A 9,393-nucleotide genomic window follows, 5' to 3' on the forward strand; every position below is an offset into this window, starting at 1 on the left:
GCCCATGTACAGCAGGCATAGTGTTGGACTGACAGTCTCATCTTAGAACACTTGCAAGAAGTACCATTTTATGGCCTCATGCACACAGGACGTTTTTGCAGCTGCTCTTTGGTGCGTCTAGAGTTTTTTTTCCTTGCCTCTCCATGTTAGCCTTTGTCCATGCACACATAGACTTTTAGCAGCGTTTCATGGCAGGAAAGTTAAGGCAAGGAAAAAAAACTCTGCCTGTGTGTCCAGGAGCAGCAGAGTTTGGGCAGAAAAAACACTTGTAAACTTGTCTAAATGCACCTCAATGCTAGTCATGATTGAGCATTAATTAATTTCAATGGCCAGAATAAAGTATGAATTATGAAATGAATTAACGCCCAAGCGATTTGACACCTGTAAACATGACTAAACGCCTGTAAAAGCGCCAGTCACTTTTACAAGTGTCAGCCATTTTTTCCGCAAAAACGCTTTTAGGGGAGTTAAAAATAAAGTCCTGTGTGCATGAGGCCATAGAGGCCATAGACTTCATGCATGCGGATGCCTAGGGTCATATGATGTAAAATTTGCTTGTATCTCCCTGCCCCGTCCCCACAGCTACTGTGTACAGCCTCCCTTGGAAATCAAGGGTTGTATACAAGGTGTATCTAAAAAGTTTGGTGAATGGTATCGGAAAACAAACAAATGGTATCAGAAAACAAACAAAATAAAAGATAAAAACAAATTACCTTCATTGGCCTTCAAAATAACTGCCATCTTTCACAACACATTTTTGACAGCTTTCATAAATCTTCTGGAAACTGTCAGCAAAAACCTCTTTAGGAATTGATTGTAGAACACATTCTCGAATGTGCGCCCTGCATGACACTCTTCTTGGACTTTTGCAGGCGACTCTTTTTGGTCACGGGGAAGACAGTGAACCACACCTCCCAACATTTTGAGATGGGAATGAGGGACACCTACTACCAAATGTATGTAGGCATAGGACACGCCCCCTGCCACACCTCCCTAAAGGTGAATTATCTAAAAAAAAGGTTTTATTAAATCCACAAGGGCTTTTTTTTTTACCACTAGTATTATTTTATATTGCCAATTCCTCCGCCATCAATTGTAGAGTAATTTTTCGATCTCTTGTCAGCATTTGTCACCCTCGCTCCATCATGTCTGGGGTTCTGCTTATTGGTGGCTGCCCCAAATGTAGCTCATCTTCTGTCATTTCCTGCTCGTCGCGAAAGCGTTTGAACCAGTTGTAAACACATTCTCTGTTTATGGCTCCCGTCCCGTACACTTGCACCAACATTTCATGCATCTTCATTGCCATTTTCCCCAATTTGTAGCAGAACTTGATGTTCACGCCATTGCACTGTGATCCTACCTCTCACACTGACTATGACTACCCGCATCGGGTTTAACACAATGGTCACATATATTCCACGCCAGGTGGCGCTTCTTTAAGTTTCTGTGGATAGCCATGTGCATGTGCGTGCACCTGGCTCATGTTGCCGCTGAGATATTGGACCATTCACTGAACTTTTTAGACACACCTCGTATTTTGGTACTTGCGTTAGCACCCATACAGACACGTGCACCTGGACAGACAGGTGTACTTCTGTACGTGCCAGCATATACCCATATACGGCTGCATCCTGTCATTTATTTCCATAGGTGGCTGTACGCAGCTTCTGTGGATCGCAGGAGGTAAATTTGCTTGAAAATGGACGGCTAAGTTTATGTAGATCGCATCCCCAATCCTCGGGTCTAATATCTCTCATTTATGCTGCTATAATCAGCTCCAAGAGACCACCACTGAGGCCTTATCACCTCCAGTGGGAGGCTGAGCTCGGGAAACAGCTTGATCCGGAGGACTGGCAGATCATGACTATTGCGCTGTCCAAATGCTCCAAGAATGTCCTCTTTTTGGAAAACACGTATAAGGTGTTTTATAGATGGTACTACACCCCGGCCAGATTGGCAAGTTTTATTCCATCCTATTCCCCCTATGTTTCTGTGGATGCTCTCAAGAGGGTACAATGGCGCACATCTAGTGGACCTGTTCCAGGGTATGCAGATTGGGGGTCAGAATTTATGCGCTGCTCCGCAAACCTTTTTAACACTACTATAAAGAGGGACCCTTTTGAGGCTCTTCTGTGGAAACCAATTACAGAACTCCTCCGTCCTGAATGGCAACTGGCAGCACATATTTTACCTGTAACTAAATTGACCATAACACGGGCCTGGAAAACCCTGAACCTCAGCTTTGAAGCAGTTAAAAATTGCGTGAATGACATGGTTAACTAAAAGCTTACTGACATTTTATCAGACACCCACGATAGGTTCCTTCGGGTTTGGCAACCCTGGGTGACTCACAATCACTCTTCACGATTTGACCCAACACTTCTTTCCCTTTAATAAGCCTCTATCCCCCCCCCCACCCCACCCCGTGGACCCTCCTTCCCCTCTATCCTACCCTTTCCCTCTTTCTTTCTTTCTTTCTCTTTTCTTTTTCTTCTCCTTCTTCTCCTTTTTTTGCTTTTGAATTATATGCTTACGCCTTTTTTCCTAATGGTTCTCTCTCCTCTCTCCACTTCTCTTCTTCTTTTCTCTGTTGCTCTGGTCCACAGGCTGGGTCCTGCTGGGATTGGACACAAGATGTGACGCTGTTTATCTGGCATATTGGAGAAGGTTACCCTCCTTTATGTAATCCTTTTAGATTGTTTCCCTTATTTATGGCTAAGCATTATAATGTTTTTTTTTGCCATAGGTTTCATACATGCCCCTGTGTACCAGACAGTTTATAAACTTAGACCAGTATAATGTCACTTTATCAGGATTTATGTGGTGCGGACTTCCTCTTGCTGGTCACCTATGCTCGCCCTTAGACTTCTAAAGGCTGTCTTGAATTTTGGTTCCTCAGTTTAACCTTCCTGATGCCTGTAGTTTTATACCTGTTAGTTCATGATGTGTCCACCACTGTTTTTGTGCTTTTCTGATGTTGTGAATTTTCAATAAAACCCTTTGTACAAGAAAATATCATAGGGTTAAATCAGGTGGGGAGGAGGTGATATAACACCTGTCAAACGCCCTCGGGAAAAGTGATACAAACTTGGAGGGCATTGCCCTCCACCACAACTGAAAGAGCCCCTTCTATGTGTAGCACCCTGCTCCTGTTGGGTAGGCGCTATTTGTAAATTTATGTTATCTGAGCTGTAGTTTAGCTCAGAATGATTATGTCAAATTATTGGTTTCTGTTCCAGTTCAACTGCATTGCACATTTTCCACTTGACTGTGGGTGTCGCTGTCACCACAGGTCAAGGTTGGAAACGCAGCGGGTTGGGTGCATTGAGTATTCGTTCCCAGAAGCAGCTCAGTGGGCGTGGTCCCCGCCAATGTGCATTCTGGGAGAGGGTACTTAAGGGACAGACACTGTTCTGGTGGGGTCTTCCGATCCTGACCTGATGGCCCTCCTGGCCTCAGGGATGTGCTAGCAGTTTTTTTCTGGTGTCGGGGCCTGCTGGCCCAAGGCTCCGCTACTGAGAGTAGGCCCAGGAGTTTCTGGGGCCTACTGGTCCAGGGATGGTTCTTTGCTGTCTTGCCTGCGGAAAGAAGCCGAACAATTGGGGATTCAATTGGAGGACTCATCCTGGCCAATCTACCTCACAGTGCTGCCGGCTGGCTGAAAGATCTTGGTACTGTGTAGCTGTGTCTTTGGAACTTTTGCAAAATGTGTGTGTGGTTACATGGTCCTGTGGAAGAGGACTGTGCAAGGACTCGTTTACACTCATCAAGTCTGTGGCAGAGACTTTTGAACGAGCTTCGCTCCGGCTGCTAGGTCAGTGAGAGAGGCCTATCCGGTGGTTGCTGAATCCAGTGTGGAAACAGTTTGTCCTCTTGATCCAAGAACGTACCTGTAATCTGCAAAGCAAGGTACCCGAATCTCCCCTAACCCTCCATCCCTCTGTCTGAGTTTGTTTAATAAAACCTTGAAGAAAGAGAGACTAAGTGTTGGTGCAGAAATTTGTGAATAACTCTTCAAGGAGGATCCCTAAGACGAACGTGGTGAACGGTGAGGTAACAGCAGGCCCAAATTCAAACCAGCAGCTCCTACGGGGGTAGTGCTACATATGCTTTCTGGTACCAGGCAAAGTCCACTAATTGAGATACCAGCCAATATGTTGGGTAGAGGAGAAGGATTTTTTTTACATTTTACTTTTATTACAAGAATCTATACTGCTACTTTTGCCCGAAGAGACACAACAGGAAGTAGTTCAAAAATCTTTTTGAAAAGAAAGAGAAACTATAATATAATAAATAGCCAATTTGTTATCCTTCTCTAACTATATTTTTAGCTGTATGAAATTGAAAGGTAACTGGCTCGTTGGTCTAGGGGTATGATTCTCGCTTTGGGTGCGAGAGGTCCCGGGTTCAAATCCCGGACGAGCCCTGTTTTTCTTCACATTACCAGTATTCTCACTGAACCATTGTTCAGTCATGAGCTCACTACAAGTAAATCCCCTCAGGACAAGTCTATTCAGAAAATCTGAAAACAATGTGTATAGTGAAAAATGCAAATAAAGATACAGGAAGGAAGTCTAACAAAATGGCTATTTGTTACATGAGAAACCGTCGCAACCAGTATGACGAGGAAACAGTGAAAACATACAATGTAGCAAAGAGATTCTGGTTGTGACGGTTTCTAGTTTGTAAACATCAAATAACAGGAGAAAAAAAACAAAAAACAGTGAACTGAAAAGCCTGAAAAGCGCAACAATCGGAGTAGCCAAAAAAAATAAGGGCTCGTCCGGGATTTGAACCCGGGACCTCTCGCACCCAAAGCGAGAATCATACCCCTAGACCAACGAGCCGATGTCTATGCTATTTTTCCTCATTATATAAAAGCTCTGCAGGCAAACTGATTATATTTTATTTAAATTTTTTCCTTAGATGTATACAGTAAAACCTTGGTTTGAGAGCGTTTTGCAAGACAAGCTAAATTTTAAATACAGTAAAACCTTGGATTGCGAGAATAATTTGTTCCGGGAAGCATGCTTGTAATCCAAAGCACTTGTATATCAAAGCAAATTTTACCATAAGAAATAATGGAAACTCAAATGATTCATTCCACAACCATTTATTCATAAGTCCTTTAGTTTATAGTCCATATAAAAAGATTATAGCAATGTGATAAGTTGTGTAACCATAAAATGTCCATCCACAAATGGAAGCCTCCACAAGGGGATTAGAAGCAAAATCCAGCAGGAGCTACAGAGTATAAAAGAGAAGAGAGGTGCCTCCAAGTGTAGCAATATGGTTACAACATTTAGCACCTCACATGGTTGATGATTAAGAGGTACATCTAAGTATGCAGGCATCCGGGGGAAAAGCGATCCACATAGACCGTCCTCCACACCGCCGGCTCTCACTGCTGTCAGTCTGCAATCGTGACCAGGAAGACTACCCCGCAGTAGAGCGATCTGAAAGTGAGGCTTGAATCGCTCGTGGAAGGGATGACATCAATGGTGGTGCCGAGGATGGTCTATGTGGACAGCTTTATCCTGGATGCCTGCATACTTAGATGTGCCTGTTTTAGTCATCAACCATGTGAGTAGGGATGAGCTTCGTATTCGAGTCTAACTCACTTTCGACTCGAACATCGTATGTTCGATCGTTCGTCGAATTACGAACGTTTTGGGCCGTTCGCGGCAAATTCGAGTGGCGTGTCTCGGCTCATAATTCACTGCAGCATTACAGTGCATTGCTGGCTGATGATACCGGCGTCTCACTAAGGGCACCTTACATTTGCCACCTGCTCAGGACAATGTGGAGTGCCTCAACTTCCTATTTGTGGTATCACTGGCAGACTAGTGCTTACCGAGGCCGAGATGCCCAGAGCGCTTCTCCCTTGCGACTAATCGCACTTTGTCCCCTGGAGGTGAGACAGGGGAGGAATGGCACAAAGAGGCACAGGCTACCCAGCAGGTTCAAGTAGACTTGTATCAGGGGCTTTCAAGTGGTCGGGCAGCTGTGTCAAACTTGCAGGTGCATGGCTTGCTGGAAGAACTTAACCACAGAGTCCAAAACCAGGCTGAGGGTCAAGCACAGGCAGGTAAGGTAGTCCCAACACAGCCGGAGGTACTGTGTAGGGAACACACAAGGCAAGTCCAGGTCACAGGCAAAAAGGTCAAGGCAAAGAGATAAGAGGCAAAGTCCAGGTCACAGGCTGAGGGTCAAACACAGGAGACAAGTGGAGTCCGTAGTGTTCCCCGAGGTCAGGTCCAGGAGAAGATCAGCAGAGTCAGAGGCAATCCGGGTCACAGCAGATAGTCAAACACAGGAACAAGTTAAGGGAAACAGGAAGCTGAAGACAAACCAGCAATTCCTGTAAGCACTTCCTGAGCTTTTATAGACAGCCAGGAAGTCATGTGGTGCGTGAGTGTTTCACTGTCAACTTTGCTGCCATCTAGCGTTCAAATGGAAGTAGAACATGACTCTTCACAATGTATTTCTCTGACATGTGGCAGATGAGGCCTTTGCTCTTGGGGAACATCTTTTGAAGCCCTTTCCGATGAGGAACCTCACCCCTGAGCAACGTGTTTTTAATTACCGACTCTTGCGTGCCAGAAGGGTGGTCGAAAACGCCTTTGGAATCATATCAAGTCATTTTCGCCTTTTTTTAACTGACATTAACTTGGCTGAATATATACTCAACCATGTTGTTTTGTGCTGCTGCATCCTCCATCATTTTTTAAGGAGGAATTCTAGCAACTACATAGGCTCCGGGCATACTGATGACCCTACCAGGTGTACGAGGCAGTAATGCCAACGCTGGAAAGTGCTCGTCCTGCTGTCTCCTCCCAGAATGCCTGTCTTGTCCGTGAGCAGTATATGGAGTACTTTGTGGGTAGAGGGGCAGTGCCTTGGCAGAAAAATGTCCTTGAGAGTGTGTAAGAATTTTTTTTTTCTTATAAAATTAATTTCTGGACCTACTGTTGTCTGTGTTTATTATTCTTTTTGCAAATGTCATTCTAATCATATTTGTCATTTTATTAACTATTGCTAACTAAGCAGATGTGCTAAATTGCTGTTAACATCTTGCCTTGAGCTATGTAGTGTATTATTTTGTGTTATGGCTCTGCTACACACATTTTCCAATACACTGTCAATGTAACTACACCAAATTATCAAATATACTGGTATTGATAATATAAATAAGAAGCCACACATTGTTTGAATCAAATTTTTTTTTTACTTCCAGCACATTTAAATGTGCGTTTTTGAAAAAAACAACATCGTTATTTGTGTATGAACATTTATATTTTCCTTATTTTCTGGCTAAACATGCAATACACATCGCCAATTCTTTAAAACTTAAAATTTCAACATTTTTACATTAAAACACCATATGAGACATTATTAAAGATTATTCTCAACTTGGGAATATCTTGCCTTCCTCAGGTGGTATGAGCTCATCACTTTCCTTGACAAATTTAGAAGAGGCCTAAATCTAAAATTTCCCCTATGATACCCTGCCTAAAATGTGTGTACCTTCAAAACAAAAATTAGTAAAAAAGTGTTGTTTCTTTACGGATGTTAAATCCACTTTGCACTGAAAGTGCATTTGGAGGTGCATTCGCTGTATATCTGAGGGGGGCAAATAGGATACCAAACATACATTTTTGGATCATGCCCATGATTGGATGTTACAATCAGCAGAGCTTCCCCTCATTTAGGCTAAATAATGTTCAGCGACTGCACTTCCAAGTGCACTTTCAGTGTACTTGCAGTGCACTTGTAGTGCAAATTTTGAATGATGTCTTGAAAAAACCCACCCACTGTGTGTTGTATGGAATTTAAAATCTCCATGTAGGCAAAAAGTCTCCTAATTTTGGATAAGTGATCATGAGGGAAATAGAAGGTCTGTGTCCTCATTTCTGTGGTTCTTCACATTTTGTCTTTGAAAAGACAATAAAAAAAATTATTAGCCCAAAATGTAAATGTAGGACCAGTTCACACCAGATGCAGTTCCGTTCAGTTTGTTGTGCATTTTTTTGTGCGCCAAAAATGCATGCAGTCTTTTCATATTTATTCCAATGGTTCTAGTTGGCTCTAGTTCACATCATGCAGTCAGTTTCTGCACCAGACATACTAATGGCCTGCACAAATACTGACACTACTTGCAGATCCCTGCCTGTGGTATTAATATGAGAACACCAGCAATTGTATTCACGTAGCTTTAGGTGCACACTGTGCAAAGGATACAGTACACCAAGTAAAAATACTTGCAGATCCCTGCCTGTGGTATTAGTATGAGAACACCAGCAATTGTATTCACGTAGCTTTAGGTGCACACTGTGCAAAGGACAATAAAACTGAATACTGTATGTCCCTGCCTGTATTTGTATGAGAACACCAGCAATTGTATTCAGGTAAGCTTTAGGTGCACACTGTGCAAAGGACAATTAAGCTGAATACTGTATGTCCCTGCCTGTATTTGTATGAGAACACCAGCAATTCTATTCAGGTAAGCTTTAGGTGCACACTGAGCAAAGGACAATAAAACTGAATACTGTATGTCCCTGCATGTATTTGTATGAGAACAACAGCAATTGTATTCAGGCAAGCTTTAGGTGCACACTGTGCAAAGGACAATAAAACTGAAAACTGTATGTCCCTGCCTGTATTTGTATGAGAACACCAGCAATTGTATTCAGGTAAGCTTTAGGTGCACACTGTGCAAAGGACAATTAAGCTGAATACTGTATGTCCCTGCCTGTATTTGTATGAGAACACCAGCAATTCTATTCAGGTAAGCTTTAGGTGCACACTGAGCAAAGGACAATAAAACTGAATACTGTATGTCCCTGCATGTATTTGTATGAGAACAACAGCAATTGTATTCAGGCAAGCTTTAGGTGCACACTGTGCAAAGGACAATAAAACTGAAAACTGTATGTCCCTGCCTGTATTTGTATAAGAACACCAGCAATTGTATTCAGGTAAGCTTTAGGTGCACACTGTGCAAATGACACTAAGTGAAAATACTGCAGCTAGCACAGTCACCTGCCTGCCTGTCCGTATATTAGGAAGAGCATACAGGAATGGATCTAGCTAAACTCAATACAGTGTATAAATATATATACAACACCTGGGATGCATATATATCCTCTACACACTGTAACTGTAACTGACTCGCCTGCCTGCCTGCTCTATCTAACTCAATTGAAATGACACTGTCTCTCTGTCTCTGTCTAGCTTTAACCACCGCCACAACACACTACACAAGGCCGCCACACAGGCGGCCTTATATAGTGTGGGGCGTGTACTAAATCCCCTGAGGCATAATTGGCCAAAGCCACCCTGGCTTTGGCCAATTACGGCTCTCTGTACAGGCGGCGCTGTGATTGGTCAAGC

General features: G+C 43.2%; 2 non-coding genes across 2 annotated transcripts; one reads left to right on the forward strand and one right to left on the reverse strand.

The window, feature by feature from the left end:
- The first annotated feature begins 4,354 nt into the window (after window positions 1-4,354).
- On the forward strand, window positions 4,355-4,426 carry TRNAP-UGG. Its single transcript has one exon. It is a non-coding gene; the product is annotated as a tRNA-Pro (tRNA).
- A 349-nt stretch (window positions 4,427-4,775) lies between these two features.
- TRNAP-UGG lies at window positions 4,776-4,847 on the reverse strand. Its single transcript has one exon. It is a non-coding gene; the product is annotated as a tRNA-Pro (tRNA).
- Window positions 4,848-9,393: the final 4,546 nt, after the last annotated feature.

Source organism: Rana temporaria, chromosome 3 (genome assembly GCF_905171775.1).
Source record: "Rana temporaria chromosome 3, aRanTem1.1, whole genome shotgun sequence".
Taxonomy (NCBI): domain Eukaryota; kingdom Metazoa; phylum Chordata; class Amphibia; order Anura; family Ranidae; genus Rana; species Rana temporaria.